General features: G+C 43.2%; 1 long non-coding RNA gene across 1 annotated transcript in view; it reads right to left on the reverse strand.

Annotated features, from left to right (window-relative positions):
• Window positions 1-327: 327 nt before the first annotated feature.
• LOC143396497 (uncharacterized) overlaps window positions 328-19,644 on the reverse strand; it is a 55,983-nt gene continuing 36,666 nt past the window's right edge. The window contains exons 2-3 of the long non-coding RNA XR_013091107.1: window positions 16,645-16,738; window positions 328-469 (exon numbers count right to left, since the gene is read on the reverse strand). This is a non-coding gene — a long non-coding RNA (uncharacterized LOC143396497). The remainder of the gene's footprint in view (window positions 470-16,644; window positions 16,739-19,644) is intronic.

Genomic DNA, 19,644 nt, shown 5'->3' on the forward strand with positions numbered 1-19,644 from the left:
GGGCCTGGGAGCAATTAAGATGGACTATGAGCTTAGACTTTCAGCCATCACACCTGTGAGGAAATCGGTTTGGGTTGCTTACACCTGCCGTCTGTGGTAGTCTATTAAAGTAACCTGAACAGGCTTGTGATGCAGTTTTCAATCTCTCTTTTCTTTTTTTCTTTCTTTTTTTTTGTTCTTTTTTCCTCCATATTTTTATTGGCACATTATAATTATTCATAATAAAGAATAAAATGTCTTTGATAAACTTGTACATTTATTTTATTTTCTATTCTTTGCATTACTTATGTTTGATTCTTAGCAGAAAATAGAAACCGTCCTAGGAATGGCTAACAAATATAACAGAATTTGAAGGAAGAGGCAGGACAACCCTCCTTCTGTAACAGGGACATTGTTTTTCTTGCAGAGCCACACTGGTCACTTGTCACTCCTGCTTCCATTGAGCATTTGAGGGCTGGCCTCGGTGGACCTAGGGACAGAGTAGGAGGAGCTGGTGAGAGAACAGAAATGGAGAGAAGGGAGGGACCATGCCTTGCACTGTGGTTAGGCTGGGGCTCCCCTGAGGGCCTTGGAGCCCCTCGAAGCCACACACATTACTTCTGAGAGTTCAGAACAGGCTTGTGGTGCCCCCGGACTCCTTTCCCCTAATGCGTACCTGTTCTTGACTCTCTGCACAAAGTGTGTCCATGTGGAAAGCCTTGGGTGGATGGAAAGAGGAAATGAAAAGGGCAAAGCCTGAAGTCATGATCCAGTCTGGAAGAACCTGAAGAACTGGGTAAATCCCACAATGGTCCCATTTAACCATTGCCTGGGCACACGAATTATGCTGCTTATAAATTAATCTGAGGAATAAAGTGCCATTCATTCATTTGGCTAATGTTTATCAAACTCCTAATCTGTGAGACTTAGTATTTGATGACACAACGTATTTATAATTATATGATGATCATAAACTAGTATCTATTTCAGTTATTGTTGCGTTGGCAAAACTGCAAACTTGGAAAACCATATTCCAGTAGATGAGGTTGGTAAGTTCCAACAAAAGATAAACCATTCATTATGTCAATAATCAGGGTCTGAGGTGAATCCCTCAGGTGGAGCTCCTCCTGGAAGAGATCTGGGGAAGTGGGGCTTTCCTCAGGTTCTAGGAGGAGACCATTGGATGACTGATCTGAACTAAGATGGAACCCATCCCATGTGGACAGCCACTATGCATTTGTGCTGTAGGGTGAGAATAACATCAGGGTAGGTCATGAATCTTTCTTTGGGAAACTTACTTTTGTATACCACCTACATTTTTCTGAAAAACTGTTTCCCTTTTGCTTTCCTTTACCAATGCCCTTTTGAAAATGCCAACTTGTCTCCTTTGTGCTGAGACACCAGGGGAATGGAACTTCTGTGCATGCTCTGCCTAGACAGGCTCTGGGGCAATATAATTAGCAGAGGAATCAAAACCCTGGGAAGATGGTGAATTTCGTCTTGCTCACAGAATCAATCCTTCTTCCTTTTCTTTCTCTTCCTCTTCTTGCTCTCTCTTCTACTCTTTTGATCTCTCCTTCCTGCTCCCCCTTTCTAGCCCATAGCTCAGTGCCAAACTGAGAAGTGGCCAGATCTCCAGAGACTCCATCAGGAAACTATGCAGAACAGGAAGTTTGACCCTGACCCCAAGGCCTGCCACCAAAGGGAATCATCCTCTGATAGTGTGGAGGGGTTTTTACGATACCCCTTCTTGAATTTTTACACTTCAGTGGGAGAATAATATCGTACTTTGATTTAATTATAGTAGAGCTTTGTTCTTCCACTGAAAGAAATCCTTAGCGATAAGGCCCAGTGAGAAAATACAGAGACCGTCCTAAGCAGGTCCGATTACTGGAACCCTCAGTCATATTTGAAGGGCAGTGTCTCGTGTTTTTAATTAGTTTCAATATAGTTCCTGTATTATTGTATTTTCCATGTGTTTTTGTAAACGAATATTTCATGGATGATTGGGTCATTAGTGCTTCAACAGGAAATATTTGGGTCTTTGTTTGCATAGGATCCACATAGCACGCCTGCCCAAGCTTGGAGGAAATCAATGCAAAGATAAAACCGAATCCTGGCAAGCGGTTAATAAGGGCTGTGCTGACTGACGCGCAATGTGCATACTGCCAGTCAGGCCAGCTCTGAAGGTGAATGAAGAGAAGGGACAAATCAAACCATGGCTCCAAGATTTGTTGTCTGTGTTGGAAACAAATTGTTTGAATTCAGAAAAGATGCAATCATGGGCAAGGCACCCTATTATTTGTTTATTGACTTTTATTTTTAGACTTTAAAAATGTTAACCCCTCCAGGCACATTATAGTAGCAATAAAATCACACAATCAGCAAGCCGACCATAGCCAGCCAGTTCCTAAAATTGTTTAAACTAGTCCTGTCACTTTCCCTCAAATCCCATCCAAAGTCAATATCCATATTCTTTGCTCTCTGTCACAAGAGGTCAGAATACACATCAGATGTGGGAGGCCAATAGTACAAGTGCAGTTTGGAGCTGAAATTTGCCCTGTAGTATAGAAAAATGAGAGCAAAGTCCTCCTTAAAAGTTTGCTCATTGATTTTTGAGGGGGCATTTGGAATCCTCCTCTGAAGCACCCAACAGTAATACAATGGCATAAAGCAGGAACTCCGAGGGAAGGCTAGTAAGCCTGGAACTTACTAACTGTGCGTCTTTGAACAAGCTGGCCTTACCAAGTCCCCATCTGGCAGGGGAAGGGGAGTAGTTAATGCATATTTGAATGCTTACAGGATAGAGGGGTGATATCCTTTACCCAACAAATTTTGTAGGATCCCAGATGTATGTTAGCTGTTAGATGCTGTGCATAGCATCGTGAACAAAAGGGACATAAATCTTGCCATGATATTTAAGTTCATGTGGATGATGCTGAGAAATAAACAATAAGAACTGTAGCAGGAAGCAGGAAATCAAAATGCCACCACTCTCCACGCAGATTAGGGGTTGGGGGCAGCCTTCCAGGAGCAAGACTGAAGGCTAAGATTGTCCAGGGTGGCCAGGCATTGGCAGGGAAAGTGCTGAGCGACTGGCCAAGAGTGTGGCCAAGAGAGTTGTGGGGCCCAGGCCCCACCCCGCGGTCCCAGGAGGCATGGGTGGCCCCCAGCTCCTAAGGTCGGTGCAGCGAGGTGGACAAGGGGAGCGGCCGCAGGGCTTCGCCCGGCCGACAGGTGGCGCCCACACTCCGGGCGGCTGGTCCACAGGCGCCGTGTCAGGAAAGCGGGTTCCCAGGGCAGAAAGTGAGGGCGCCCAACAAAGGAGACCCTATGGGTTTGGTGTCTCTGTTGGTTGATTTGGGGGACCTGTTAAGTGAATTGGTTTCTGTTAGGTCCTGAAGATAGTTTTGGCCAATTTAGAGGGGCTTGTGTGATCTGGCAGACCCACTGTGCTCCCTGGGAAATCGCGTTGATGGCCCCGACCTTGGCTCCTAGGGTTCATGACCCCCACCCCACTGACTGGCTGAGACTCTGGCATGGCTCTCGGTGGATATTCCCAGCGCCCTTGCTCTCCTCCTCCTTTCTTTGAACTTAACCCAACCTTCGCCACCCAGGCTCTCCAAGGGTCCAGCATCCAAGCGGTGGAGTGGAGGAAAACAGCGCAGGGCTCCTGCAAAGCCCAGACTGGAACCTCCTGGTGGCCTGATGTTGTCCAGGGATCCTGCCTTCTGTCCCCTCGGTTCACTCCCATCTCATTTGCATGCTGTTTGGCAAACAGACCTCCCCCCAGACCCCCAGGACCTCTTCTGAGATTCCTATGGGCACAATGAGAAGTTTCGTAAGTGCCCTTCACATCCACCCACCTCTTCATAAGTCTGCCCCTTCCTCCGGGGAGCTGGAGCACATCCTATCGAAGGCCAACCCCCGAAGTCTACCGCAAACCCACGCTTCTCACTGCTCAAGGACATCAGGCCAAGAATTAGCCCTTTTCTCTCTTGCATTTCCAGCTTCTCTGTTTTTATTGGATTTATCTCCATCTGCGTACATTCTTGCCGTTAAAAAAAAAAAAATTAGAAAACCACATTTCTCTCCTAGCCTCTCTCTCAATTCTCCAGTTCCTCTCAAGACTTACCACAATATATCTCAAAAGAGTTTTCTCTCTCTAGAACCTGTCTCCAAATTCAATCTGTAATCAATTCCCATTGGTTTTTCCTGCAAAATATAACCTTTTATATGACATATCACTACCCACTACTTCTGCTCTGACAGCACCCAGTTCTGAGCCACCTCCACCCCTTGCCTGTATCATGGCAATAGCTCTCTGACTTGGTTTCCCTGCTTACACCCTTGCTCATTTTCAGCAGAAAGATTTACTCCTCTGCTCCAAGTCTTTCAACAGCTTCCCCTTTACATGCAAAGTAAAAGTCTCATGTAAGTAAAAGGCTCTACATAGACTCACACACCCCCCACCCACAACCTCCCTCCAGCACTTCAACTCTATCTCTGCACCTGTCACAGCCCCTTGACTGAGTCCCAGCCACGTGGTCTCTTTACTATGATGCTCTTTCTTCAAAGACCACATCTCACACCTTCACTTCTTTCTGGTCTCTACTCACATGTTGCTAAGGCACATAAGTGTTACTGGCCTATTTAAAATTGCTTCCACACATGCTTTTCCTAATCCTCTTCCCTGCATAATTTTTCTTCATTACCACTTATCACCATACGGTATTCTGTGCAGTTTCTTTTTACTATATCACCCTCCTACCCCTCTGGAGTACAAGTTCCACGAGACCAGGAATGTTTGTTTCTACACAACTCTGTTCCAGTAGGAGACTGTACGATTGTTCCACGAATGACAAATGCTCTTATTATTACTATTACATGTTCCCAGGAAGACAACTGGAAGAAGTAGCTTTAACTCTAATTAACCCACTTTACAACGTAAGTAAACACATGCTAACAGGCAGTAGCCAGGATATGGCAAGTAAGCTCCAGAGATGGAGCTCCAAAGAACTACAACTCCTGATATCCATACCTTTGTATGCTTTCATCCTTTGAATCTGGTTTGTCTGGTGACTTGCTTAGAACCACCAACAGAATGGGACCCAGATGGCACTGGGGGGCTTCCAAAGCTAGGTCAGAAGAAACCTGGCAATGTCTGCTGTGCTCTGTTGGCTAGTTCTCTCCTGGGGAAGCCATTGTCAGAAAGAAGGTCTTCTACCCCAAGATCCCTTCACTGTGAGGAGACTCAAACTAGCCGAACAGAAGAGAGAGGTGCCCAGCCAGGCCCAGCTGGGCAAGTCATGCCAGCCTAGGTACAAGATATGATTCTGGGACACCCAGCTCAGTCACAGCTTGTGGTGACTCCGGCTGTAGGCAGCATCTGATGGCAACTGCATTAGAGATCCCAAAGGAGAATCACATAGCTGAACCCAGCCACGCCACTGAACCTTGGAAAATAAAAAGTACGGCATTGATGAAGCCACTGAATTTTGGACTAGTTAGTTGTTAAACAGCAAGTAATAACAGGAACAAGGATACACTCAGGTGGCCATTGTGGAGTCCGATTTACCAACGCTGTCCAGCATGGACATACTCTGCTTAAAGAAACTCCAACATAAGAAATATAATTTTAAAGAAATAAATCAAGGCCTGTAAAAGCTGCACTTGGAGTGCAGCTTCCAAGGCTTTTGCAAGCATTCATTTAGAGCATACCTGTAATAACTACTTATCAGAAGCCTACCAGCAGAAAAACAGAGAAGTGGTGGAAATAACTACTGTTGAAAGATAATTAGGTGCCAAGATAAAGTATCCTGGACTTTATAGTGCAAGTAAATGAGAAAATTATCCAATGACCAAAATCAAATTCACACACAACCTTTCGGGAACAAACACAGATGTTAGATGTTGTTAATTATACTGCTACTTCACAAGTTAAATCTCAAAATAATCAAAGCCACTTCAGTTCCCGAAATGCCTTAGCTTCCACTAACTGGCCTAGAGTACAATTAAGGAGAAACAGAGTTGAGAACTGAATTTTTTTCCATGTTAGCAGTCTATATAGCCTCCTTTACAGACAGCTGCTAAACTTCCACTGTATCTAACATCTCTGAAAAGGAGTTGCTACTATTAATGCAAGGTTTATTAAGTAGTTCAATAAGAGAATCCATTAACCCATAGAACCACCAAAACGTGTCAGGAGTAGAATAAGGTTTTATGCTTTTTAGATATAATGGGAGGTTGCTGAAGATTTAAGAACTATTTATCCTTATTTATAAACAAAAGCATTTACTTGATTTTGGATTCTCTCAGTGGAGCATTAAAATACTATGAAAGAACTATAGAGAGTGAATTGTAGAAAAGCTAATAGCATCTGGTTCAGGGCTAGAAGAAGGACCCATTAGTTCCCAGGGAAGCCTTATTGGTGTGAGGGGCAGGACAAGGCTGAGAGAGTTTGATGAGCATGCTCGGCGAAGAAACCAGGTGTTGTTAGTATTCTGCAGAGAGTGGGCTGAAAGGTTGGTCTGTCTTGTGGTTGAGGAAGAATAAGATAAAGGATTCTTTGATGTTTTTATTTGAAGCTTTCCCTCAATAATTCAATAAGAAGATTCATTAACCCATGCAACCATCAAAACTTGTCTGGAATAGAATAAAGTTCCATGCTTTTTAACTACCATTGAAGATTAAGGAATGATTTATATTTTTTGTTAATTGATATTTTCCCATAATCAAAGAGGGTTTGAAAGCACCATCCTAACCCACAGGAAATGAATGAGAACTAAACAGCAATGGGTGAAACCCCAGAGAGAAGTGGGGTTTTCTGTCTCAGTAGATTATTGTTTACATTTTCTTTGAAAGAAACTGTTATCTCCTGGCAAATCTCTCTAGAAGGAAAAGAAAAAGCTATGTCTGAAAAGGAATTCTGCTTCAAAAGTGTTGGCCGTGCTTCGATTTTTGAGAACTGAAATATAAAATCATCCAGGTAAGCGGATTGGTCTTGCATAAAGAAAACTAATCAGGCATCAGGAACATCAGTTCCACCTTGAACTCCAAGCAATGCCTGCAGGAAAGATATTCCAGGCTCCCAAAGAAGGTGAGAAAAGAAGGGGAGGAGATGGAGGGTCCATTGGTTATGAAGGCTTTGGGGGATTTGAAGAAGTGTGAACATTTCAGTGACCATTTCAGAAGTAAGATAGATACAATAAAAGAACTGTAGAGGGACAAATGATAGAATTGAAGCCCCTGAAGAGATGGAGCAGAGGAGCCCATGGAGAAGAATTAGAAGGAATAATAGATCCAGAGAAAATGGGGGAGAGGGTGCAGTGGGAATATCTACGTTTTTAGCAGCTCTTCAGTTAGAAATGACTCCAATGTGATAAGAGAAAGGAAACAGAATCCACTGGAAATAAAAAATCAACTGATAAAGTCCAAAAGTAAGATATTTCATAGCAGATTGCAATTTTTTTGTTCCAGTTTTCTTTCTGATGACTATTTTTAGCACACAGATCGGAAGACTATCTTTATTTTTTGTGAATTTTTTTTTAGTTGTAATTGGACACAACATCTTTATTTTATTTTATTTATTTTTATATGGTGCTGAGGATCAAACCCAGCGCTTCACACATGCTGGGTGAGCGCTCTACCGATGAGCCACCACCCAGCCCCAAGAATATCTTTTTATTAATAAAATATTTCTGTTGGTTTCTCTCCCACCACTAATAATGAAAGGGAAGCCACTGCCAATGTCAGTAATTTCTTTGGAGGAATCCTGAAAGTTACACACTGTGGGCAGCTCCTGGCTCTTCAACACTGCAGGGGCTGGTGGTGCTGGTGTGTGCGATGGTATGTGTACATCGGTTGGTATTGTCGCCATATGCTGGCAAGTGACTTCCTGGGAGGGTGAGTCCCTCCTGCTTAGCCACGGCATACCCTGGGCATGCTCAAGGGAGTGATGGACATTGCCCTAAGTCCACAGGTGCAGGGATCTGATGAGGGGGATTCAAAGAAGAGGATCCCAGAGGAAACTCTCTATAAGAAAAGCAAGCTCTTAGAGAACGGAAAGCAGAAATTAAACAAATGAAAAGATTTAGAGGTTATGTGGCCCAAAGAGAAAACTTCAGAGAGCATGGATATTGGTAATTCACTTTAAATTGCGGAAAAGAGTGAATCGATAATAGGTGGATGCAGCTGTATATAGATGAATATTGGTAAAAACAAATACTAGTGAGAGGACCAGAGTGGTGGGTATCTGTGTGCGTTAACTATAGATTTCTTTCACCTTTTCTGTATGTTTGAAAATGTTTATAATAAAATGTTGGGGAGAGGGAGGGACCGGATTCAGTGAATGTGATCTGAATTGGAATCTGTAAGTCAGACTTAGCACTCGTCCCCTCCCATGGGGCTGTTTCAGTGATGGCTCTTTCTTTTCTTTCTTTGTGTACCCCTTCCACATCGACTCTTTTCCTTGGGGCGTATTCTTAAGATCCCTCCGAACACATTCAACCTGCCACTGAGAAGAAACCGTGGAATTAAACAGCATGGCATTCCACAGGAGAGACTTTCCAAGGAAAGCATCTTCTTTTTCTAGTTCTGGCTGGTAAACTTCCCCCCAGCAATGCCTCTCCTTTCTCTTAAAGTAGGTAATGTCATTTAGCTGGCTGCGTTGGGGTGCAGTGGGGGGCTCTCATACGTGGTGGGTGTTGGGAATTTTTGCTGAAGCGTTTGGCTCTGCATTCCCTAAGAGAGTCAGTCTCTGTCTAGGATGGATACTGAACCATCTCTCAGAAGGGCTCAGGCACTGAATCACTAGTTTTTTTCACTTTTGATATAAAAGTCCCCACGTGCAGAATGAGAAGATATTAGTTCCCAAAACTGACAATCAGGAAAGAAAGTTAGTATCAACTGAGATAAAACTCAGGATGTCACCCAGTGTAGTGTGGTGCATGCCTATGATCCCAGCTACTTGGGAGACTAAGGGAAGAAGATCACAAGTTCAAGGCCAGTCTGGGCAATTTAGTGAGACCCTGTCCCCAAATCAAAAATGTAAAAGGGCTGGGGATGTACTGTCGGCTGAGAATAGAGCCCCTGCTGCATTCAATTTCCTCAGTACTTCGAGGGGTCGGGGGATAAAAGCTTCAGGGTGTCAAGAATTCACAAGTACCTGTGGATTCTCTTGGATCATAGGAGTGGACCAAAGGAGGAACGCTAAATTAGACAGGATTCATTTTATGTTTCCTCCATTTGCCAGTTTTGTGACCCTGGGTAATTACTTTTTGACTATTAACTTCCTTCTCTGTGCTATAAAGAGGATAATGCCTCCCTTGCAAAGTTGGGACAAGGGTCAGATGAGATCATGAATGGAACAGAGCCCAAGCATTGTGTGTTTCCTGATGTTGCTTCCTGATGTCAACTGGTGTCAGTCACTGATCTACACTGACTCTGCCTTGTGGGGTAGAGATTTCAGGAAGCATCTGGGAGAGGCACATTCATAAGTCAGGGAAATTGAAAGATGGCTCAGAAAAAATGGGAAAGGAGTGCTTGTTTTAGCCCATTTTTCATTACTATAAGGAAATACAGGAGGCTTGATAATTTTATAAAGAAAAAATTATTTCATTCACGGTACTAGCGATTCATGAGCAGAGCACCAACATAGGCTCCACTCTTATAAAGACTCCACAGTGGACATGGTCAAAAAGATAGGAGCACCTGTGGGAAGAAGAAACCAGCTAGAGAGAGGTGCAGAGATCAGGCGGGCTCTTAAAACAATGTGTTCTCAGGAGAGCTCAGGGGTCTCACGAGAACTAACTATCGCTTCCAAGGTCAGTGCCTCTAATGACCTAAGGATCGCCAACTTAAACATTCCATACCACCTCTATACCACCAAACTGAGGACCACACCTCAGATGCATGAACCCTTGGGGGACAAGCTGCATTGAAACTATAATAGTTCCCATAGAGAATGATGATGATGGTAAGAGACTGAACAGGACATGGGAAAGGGTTTTCAGGACATTGGGTAAGAGTGACTGAAGGGAGATTTGCCTCTGAGGGTGACTCAGGAAACTCCTAGTGGACCAGCTCCGCCACAGACAACAGCTAAGAACTTTAGGGGCCAAAAAAAGTAAAGAACAAAACAAAGCAAACAAAAAGCTCAAAGACAGCGACCAAAAGAAGGCAGCTTCTGGGAGAAAGGAATGGAATTGGGTGAGTTTTATTCTCATGCTTCTATGGGGCAGCCTTCAGAGTGGCTAACACTCAAGCGTGAGCAACCAGCCCAGATTTCCAGGGATATATCCCATTTTCAGCACCAAAATCTCATGTTCCAGGAAATCCCTCAATTCTAGGCAAACCGGAATATTTGTTAGTCTAATAAATTCTAACAGAAAACTGCAGTTTTCCTAGCCTAAGGAGACAAGAGACTTTGGGACAATTGCAGCCACTGGGAAATTGGAAGTGAAGGTTAGAAAGGGGGGTGCCCGTGAGAGGGAGCACTATTTTTTTTTTTGGTGTATGACTGCCTAAATCTCTTACTGACTTCTGAACCACACAGGCTAGGAGCAGACTTAAAGCAGCCCAGCTTAAGAGTGAAAAAACAGAACTGAGAGTCCAGTTGCTCCTTCAGAGACAGAGTTTTCCGTCTGAATCCAAAAAAAAGTTAATTACTGCCTAACACAAGAGCAACAACAAAATCCACACTCTTCAGAGAGATGTTAACAGAACTCAGAAACTCTACGACACAATACGGTGTCCAAGAGACGATCTAATATCAACCTACCAAAATACCAAGCTCCACACACCAAAAATCATGAAAATTTGGTTGATTTTCAAAAGAAAAGGCTCACCTTGAAATAACCAAGATACTGAAATTAGTGAGGATTTTATAATAACTATGCTCACAGAGAATGTTTACAAAAAGAAGAGATGGTAAATCTCAGATGAGAACTAGATACTGTAAAAAGAAGCCGTATTAGCCAAGATTCTCCAGAGAAAACAACTGAAAAAATATGAGTAAGTGTGTGTGTGTGTGTGTGTGTGTGTGTGTGTGTGTGTGTAGAGAGAGAGAGAGAGAGGGGGGGGGGGTTCTTTTAGGAAATTGATTCATGTAGTAATTGTCAAGTCCAAAATCTGCAGGGTGGGCTAGCTGATCTACTAGGCTGAGGGATAGCTGGCATTATAGAGAAGTCCAAAGGCAGTCTGCCAAAGAACCAGAAAGACCCAAGTTCACAAATGAGGTCTAAAGGCGGTCAGCTGGAGGATTTCTTCTTGCTGGGGGATAAGGCCGGCCAACACTACAGAGGGAAATCAGCTCAGAATTCACTGAAAACTCTTATCCACAAATACCCTTGCTAAGACATCTGAAATAATGTTTGACCAAATATTTGGGCACTGTAGCCCAATCAAGTTGACACATAAAATTAATCGGCATAAATATCAAGCTGAAATTCTTTTGGAAAAAAAAAAGCCTAAACCAAAGAAAGAGAAAAAAAAGTAATACCCAAATAAATGCAGCCACCCTATGATCACAGGGCCCCCATGCAAAAAATATTACTGAAGCCTTCAATGCTGCAGCACTAGCCTCTTGTCTCGAAGTTTCTACAAAGGCTAACCTTCAGTCCCGTGGATTATTTTAAACTCTGCTACCATTTACATCTGCAAGGACAGCCAGGATAAGATTTCTCTTCCTGGTCTTTGTTTCTTTTCTTTTTCTTACCTTATTGCAAGTGCAAGACCTTGAATAGAAATGGAGGAACTGGATATCCTTACTTTGTTCCTAATCTTTGGGGGAAACTGTTCAATATTTCACCATTAAGTATTACATTAGCTTCAGATTTTTTGTAGACATCCTGGTCAGGTTGAAAGTTCTCTTCTAATTTGACTGATCATTTTGAGGCTTTGTTTTGCTTTTGCTTTTTGCCTTTGTTGTGTATTTTTAGATCACAAATGAGTTTTGACTTTTTTTCCAAATGCTTTTGCTTACCTATTGAAATAATCATGTGATTTTATTTTGCAAGTGTGACAGATTGTTGAATGTTAAATCAACTTTGTACTCCAGGGATAAAACCTACTTGGTCATGATATTTATTCACTTAAAAAGTTTTATTTGTGATATTTATTCTTTTTCTATACTGCTGGATTTGATTAGCTAGTGGTTTCTTGGAGTTTTGGGAATATAGATTCATGAGAGATATTGCTCTATAATTTTGTAATGTTTTGTCAAATTTGAGTATTAGAGCTCTGCTGGCCCCATATAATGAGTTGGAACTATTCTCTACTCTATTTTTTAGAAAGTTAACTTTAAAAAAAAAATTGATAGAAGCCAGCAGAGAAATAAAATGAGCATGGATTTTTTGTTGTGAGGTTTTTGTTTATAACTTTTTTTTGTTTATTTATTTACTTATTTTTATGTGTTGCTGAGGATTGAAACCAGTGCCTCACACATGCTAGGCAAGCTACCTCTGAGCCACAACCCCAGCCCCTCAACTTTCTTAATAAATAAAAAAACTATTCAGATTTCCTGTTTCACCTTGTACCAATTTTTCTAAGTTATTCAAGGAGTTTTTCCAGTTTCATCTAAATTGTTGGATTTGTTGGCACAAAGTTGTTCCCATTACTCCTCTACGGTGCTTTGATGTTTGTAGGATCTGTAGTAAAACCATCTTTCATTCCTGACATTTGTAATTTCTATTCATTCCTTCATTTTCAGTACTTTTTATCTTTTTATTGCTGAATACAGTTTCATTGTATGAATATACATTTTCTTTACCCATTTATGAATTGATGGGATATTTGAGTTGCTGGCATTTTTTGGCATTTATTAAGAATGATGGTATGAACATTCATGGACAGATTCTTAGGTTGACTCCTCCAACATTTAGACTGGCTTGCTGCTTTGATCCCAACAGCTCCCTCCCCATTAGCCACCCACTCTCAGGCCCTCAATGCTGTATATTAAAGTGAGTTTCTCTTGATTCCTGTCCCTGAAAAGTAAGTGGATTGTGTAACCTGATCTGAGCGTGGGGTGAAATCTTGAGTGGCTACAGACACCTGGACACTCAGGTGGCCTGGAGGTACTGAAAAAGTCACAGTGGGTACAGAATTTCACTAGAACCATTGCTTAAGAATTCTTGTGTGATAAGTGATTTGCCAACTCATGCAAATAAACCCACATATTGTTAAACAGTATAATTGGCCTTGTAGATTAGCTTTGTTCATATGCACATTCTCTTATCCCTAAAAATCTTCCAGAATAACTTGTTACATTCTGGAAAAGATTTCACCCCCTGGAATCCACAACCTCCTCTGTAATTTGCACGTAACTCCAAAGGACAAAAAGCCAATCATTTATTTTTTCTTCACGTTTTTATCATTTACCCATTTTATCACCTTACCCCGAACTATTTCCTCTGAAGTCTGTGCAGGAGTCTCATTCTAAATAAGAATCTGGCGAGTCCTTTATTTTCTGCTTTCCTCCTAAAGGGATTGTGGGTGAAATTACTGAAAGATCTTTCTATGGGATAATGGGCCAGGTCCCGAATTAACTTAATAAGTAAATAAGGAAGGAGCAGAAGGAGGTTAACTATGTGTGAATTTATAGATGTTTTGGTGTCTGGAGCTCATGTAAATAATATATTACCTCGCTGTAAATATTAACTCTGCTCAAGTTGAGGTCTTTAAACACAAATTAGCAGAGCTCCAGGGAGGGAAGAGATGCTTGGTGCTTAATGATCTTTTTAACACTAGCTCCAGGTACTCAGGACCCTACAGGGAATTCCTGGAATGGGTAGTCCTTACTGGTCTCCAGTGCTGGATAGTTTGTAAAGGGGGAAAAAAAGAATCTTCTCTCTATAAAATAAAAACAGAACCACTCAGGCAATTAATCCTTTCAGAACAATTAAGATAATTGGTATTGGCCTGGAGACTCGGGCTTTTAAACATTCAGTAGGTTCCTTTTTTTTTATTTATAGTAATAAAAGTAGAACCTTCCACCAAGCTCATTAGTAGAGGCAAGGGCTTGTATGGTGGTCGCAAGGCCCACCTGCCTTTCCTTTCTCTGCAAAATACCCGTGACACCCGCCGACCCCCACCCCACCCTTGCCCTCACCCCCACCCTTGCCCTCACCCCAAACCTCACGCTCACCCCCACCCTCACCCCACCCTCACCCTCATCCCCACCAAGTCTCTGCCTCCATCTTTTCTATTTGCTGCTCCCATTTCCACATCTGTGCGGTGAAGATGTTCTCCATGATTCCATTTTCTTCTCCCTCACCTTCTTTGAGCCCCAAAATGCGTGGCTCTGTGAGAATTGTCCACCTGCCTCTCTCCTTCCTCTCACCCACTCCCACCTTTGAAATCACTGCCTTTCCCCACCTCCTCTCTGCCACCTCTGGGACTTCTGCCAGCCGGGCCCACCCACCTCCACCCCATCTGCCCCAGTGGCTTCAGTCCTTCGGCCTCCCCTCGACTGCACCTTGCCCTGTGGGCTGGGACCTTGGGACCTTTGTGCCCACTTTTTATGGACTGTGAAGCTGAATACCCTCAGCAATTTGTTTAACTTGTCTGAGTCTCACTTTCTTGTTTATCTTTTTTTATAGATGAGAATATTTGAAGAATCAAATATTATAAAGTCATAAAGTATCCATATGTAATTGGCTTATAATTTATTTGCACTTGATAAGTGAGGTCTGCCTTTAAATGTGCCTGGTGCATAAAAGATGCTTCCCAGCCTCCTTCCCAACACGCCTCCCTTCATTTGGAGTTGAAGTTCCTCATTCCCGTCCCACCCACTCCCATCCAGGGTTTCACAGGTTTATTTCAGGGACTGAGGAACAGTCAGCCCTGAGTAAGCTGAGTTCAGCAGGTGGATTAGGGTGAGCAGCTTGGCTGGCTGTGTGAAGGCGCCCAGGCCAGTTACCTGATTGAAAAGTACTTTGGTATTTTTAAGTGCATTTTATCAGTTAAAAAAAAAAAAAAAAAAGGTTCTACTTTCTTTTTAAATAAGAAATGTATAGTGCTTAGCTTAGTATAGACTAGGGAAGAAATTGTCCAGGCATCTGGAGACTACCATGCTAAGTGAAATAGGCTAATCCCCCCAAACCAAAGCCTGAATGTTCTCTTTGATTCGCGGTTGCTGACACATAATACGGGAATGGGGAGGGAAGAATAGAAGTCCATTATAGTAGAGGAAGGGGAATGAAGGGAAGGGAGAGAGGATGGGTTAGGAAAGACAGTAGAATGAGTCAGACATAAACTTTCCTATCTTCAGACATGAATACACCACAGTGAAACTCCACATCATGAACAACCACAAGAATGGGATCCTAATTAGAATAAGTTATGTATAATATGTCAAAATACACTCTACTGTCATTATGTCTAAAAAGAACAAATTAAAATTTTTTAAATATATAGACTTGGGGAGAAAAATTAAAAAGAAGGAAGAAATTGTCGAGGCAGGTTGCCGCCTGGCTAACCAACCTGCTAGCCTTTACACACACATCCTCCTCTCCCCTCAACAACCTCCACTTCCTTTCTTCCTTCTTTTCTTGCTTGGAGACCTAACCACTATTAATAATATTATTTCTAGGGCCTAAGATGATTGCCAAATATGCGATGGGACTCCAGTTTTCCTTTGTCTCAGCAATGTTTCAGGGAAGAGGTATTAAGAGGAATTACTCAGTTTTCCAGACTCTGCCTACCTGCTAACACAGGAATGCTACCTCTCTGAAATTTCATCCAATAATGTCTGGACACGCTTAGGAAGCGTCTGCAGTGTCCAGCTATCTGCAGAACTTCCTACTGGGGTGCCACAGTGCCACCGGGAACCGTGCCTCTTCTTGTTTGCCCCCTGGATACAGTTGTTCCCCGTAAGTGCCATTCTGAGTTCTCATGGCCCCAGAGCACTGTTGCTTCTGGCCCAAGATTTTATCAAGAGTTTTAAAACAGAGGTTTTCAGCTTTTGCTGATGGCCTTCCCTCTTTTTTCCTAGGCAGGTGTGTCTGTGTGCCAGAGGACTGGGCCAGGCACAGACTGCCCCCTCTCCCCCTCATCGTAGTCAGAGACTCTTCATGCTCGGGGCCTTCTTCCCTATGGATGGGTCTAAGGAGACTGCCCCGTTCTGTCGATCAAACCGTCTCCAGTAGCTACTCAAGACAAGTTCCTCCCCGGGGAACGCCTCAGCCCCCAACAAACACCTGAGAGGCCTGTCCTGCTTGTCCACTGTGGACAACGGAAGATGAGTTCAAGGGGAAACTCCACCACATGCTCTCACAAATAAGCTATTTGTGAAGCTTATTGATAAGATTCTGTCTTTCAAACACTGGCAAGTGCCTGACCAACATTTCCTTGAGGTATGAATGTATGGTCATAAAGGATGATTTAAAGTAAGTCGGGTAATCTCTGAAAGATAACTGGTTGCAATCGCCCTGTATTCCACTGGAGTCTTTTGCAGATAATGCTCTGGTTCCATCCATATTTTTGATGAATCTAGGAAGGGGGAAAAATAGAATCAAGACCCATTTTTAGTGAAGAGGGAGCAACCGGACCGTGGTTTTGAAGACATGGTTCTCAATTACTCAGTACTGCCATCAACACGATAAGATGAAGGCTAAAGGGAAAGCTTGTAAGAGGGAGGACGCTGCTAATAATGGGTGTTCCACTTACCAAGGACAGCAGAGGAGTTGGCTTTTTGTTGGTAGCTTTTGAGATCTGAGAACTCATTGGGCCCATTTTGTCTTGTAGAGAAACCACTCTTGGCCTGTGTCATGAAAGACAAACAGGAAGCCATTTTGTTGCATCGAACTTCTTGGATCTTCCACTCTGTATTCTGCTTGTACTTTCAGAGGAGCATCAATACCCTGAGTGAATTTTAAAAGGATTCTGAACAGTACCAAAGGAAAACAGGTCCTGAGCACCTGATGCCACTCTCTACTCAGAGGCTAGGAAAATGCAAGTGTGGATTCTCAGGAGGCCAGGCATGTAATTCATTTGGTTCATCAGTCACTCAGTCACCAGCCACTATTAAACACCTCCATATACATGCTTGGCCCTTTGCCAAGCACTAAGAATTCAGCTAGGAGTAAACTCAGTTCCTGTATTTCACCCAGAGGTTAAGGAAAATTAGGACGGGGTAAACTATAAGTTATGCTATTTTGGTATGCCACATCCCGGGGGTTATTGGTGGCCATTTTTCTCATACTTTCTTCATTTGCTCCTTGACACAGTTTCTGGTCAGGGTGCCATGCTTCATTCTATTGGCATATGCAGACTCCAATAATTTGTGAAGCAACAGAAAACCTGTTCTCTCTCAGGGTGTCACCAACCATGTTGCTGCTTTTTGCTCTAAACTTCTGAGAAGGACTGCCATGATCCACACAGGTTCTAAGGACTGCCATGATCCACACAGGTTCTGGCAGCCTCTCCTTTTTATGTCTCCTGGGCCATCTCAGTGAGAGCTGCACCACTTTTGTAAGAAGGCGTGGCTAGGGGAGAAAGAACGACCCTCACCATCAATCTCGAGCCCCTACTCTGTGCCAAGACCCTGTACCAGATGCTTGATGCACATTATCCTTTATTCTCCCCCAACTCTTATGAGGTAGGCATTAATTCCTGTGTTAGTTAAATTTTTATTGCTGAGACCAAAATATCTGACAAAAACAACTTAGAGGAGGAAATGAGTTTCGGCTCAAGGTTTTAGAGGTTCAGTCCATGGTCAGCCAACTCCATTTCTCTGGGCCTGAGGTGAGCAGAACATCATGGTGGAAGAGTGTGATGGGGAAAAGCCACTCAACTCATGACAGCTAGGAAGCAGAGGCACAGAGACAGGAAGGGACCAGAAACAGATAGCATCCAAGGCCACGCGTGGTCCCCACTGACTTACTTCCTCTAGCCATGCCCACCTGCCTACACTTAGCAGCTAGCAGTCCATTCCGATTATTAATCCATCAAATGGATTAATCCACTTGAGGAGGTTACAGCCCTCCACCCAATCTTTTCACCTCTAAACATTGCCTAACACATAAGCTTTTTGGGGCCAGTCCAGATTTAAACCATAACAGTATCCTCATTTTATAAATGGGAAAACAGAGAATTTCAGAGTTCATAAACCTTTGGACCTCATAACTAATAAGTTGCTGAGACAAGACTCAAAACCAAGTCTACTTAATTCAAAGGAAATAATTAGAAAAGCCCAAGTGAAGAGCAGCCAGGTAGGAACGCGAGCTGAATTAAAGATGTGGCGCATTTGCCTCTTTCTGCAAATATATGTGCAATCCTCTTGGTTATTTCACACACACCTGCATGACACTCCCAGGAGGAGACCTAGAGGAGCCACTGATTTAAGGGGTCAGAGAAGAGGGCCAGTCCTCTGCGGTAGGCACCCTCATTCCACAGTGTCGTGACAAGCTCGCCTTGACATATCCTTCCCCAAGAAGGAGCCTGTTATACACGTTCGCATATTAATGTGCTTGGGGCATCACCCAGAAGATCAGTGTCGACTTTCACCGCTGTGTGGGCTGCCTTTGAAACTTCCCCCAAAGTGACCTCTAGCAAAGTCATTCAAATCAATGTGGAGATCCTGCCTTGGGTCCTTGTCACTCTGGTTCCAGGAAAAGAGGAACAAGCTGAAATTTACTGATCCAAATCCTGGTCACCTGGGAAGGAAGAAGAAAATACAGCTCGCTTTTGTTATTTAACACCCTTGGCTAATTAAAAAGGAATTGCCATTTGCACTTAAGGGGAAATACGTTGAAGGGGAGAAGATTATTTTTTAGGTAAACTTTACGCTTAAAATGCAATCCTCTGCTTCCTCGACATTTGCTTTGGAACAAATAAGATTTCACCTCGCCAGATTCTCTGAGAACAGTCAGTCACACCAGGTGAGTGGAAACCATTGGCACATGTTATTGTCTCCTGTACAGAAGAGGAAACATGAACGTGCTCTGCACGTCAGCAAATGAGTCTGTGGCACCTAGGTATTCAGCAGAAATGAAGCCTCGCCAGATAAACCTGTGACTGCTCATGAGGATCAGAGTTTATTTATTTTTTTTTTGTTTTAAAACTGGCAGTGGGTTTAATTCTTTATAAGCTTTAGTCTGGCCTTGGACTTTTTTTTTTTTTTTTTTCTCGGCCTTTGGTCATGATTCTGGGAAATAAAACTATCATGACTTCTCTATGGGCAAGGAGTCAGACCCTGATTCTGATTTACTAAGGCTGATGGAAGTCTGGATCCAGGCTGTCTGTCCCAGATCTTATCGTGCCTGCACTCAGCAAGACATTGCTCACATTTTTTAGGTGGAAATAGAGCTTCAAGGAGTGGGAGGCTGAGAAGCCTCACACCACACTGCCTCCAACCCTGCCCCAACCCCTCCACCAGCTCAAAGTAACTCCCAACTACCAGGGTCTACTACATGCATCTCGTGGCCTCCTAGCCTCTTTGGATGCTCCATTTTTTTGGCCTGGTCTGAGCTGGCCTGGTTTCTGTCTCCTACTTTGGCACATTTACCAAGTTTTCCATTCCCTAAAAGTACATCTGTGCTGCAGATAGCCCTGGCTGTCTGGCTAAACCCCAAGAAAGCCTCTCACCCACCCACACACTGCTTGGTGACCTGAATGCACCTGAGTTTCAGGTGCCAAAGATGGAAGAACACGCAATTAGCTGCAGGA

This window comes from Callospermophilus lateralis, chromosome 4, assembly GCF_048772815.1.
Source record: "Callospermophilus lateralis isolate mCalLat2 chromosome 4, mCalLat2.hap1, whole genome shotgun sequence".
Lineage (NCBI taxonomy): Eukaryota > Metazoa > Chordata > Mammalia > Rodentia > Sciuridae > Callospermophilus > Callospermophilus lateralis.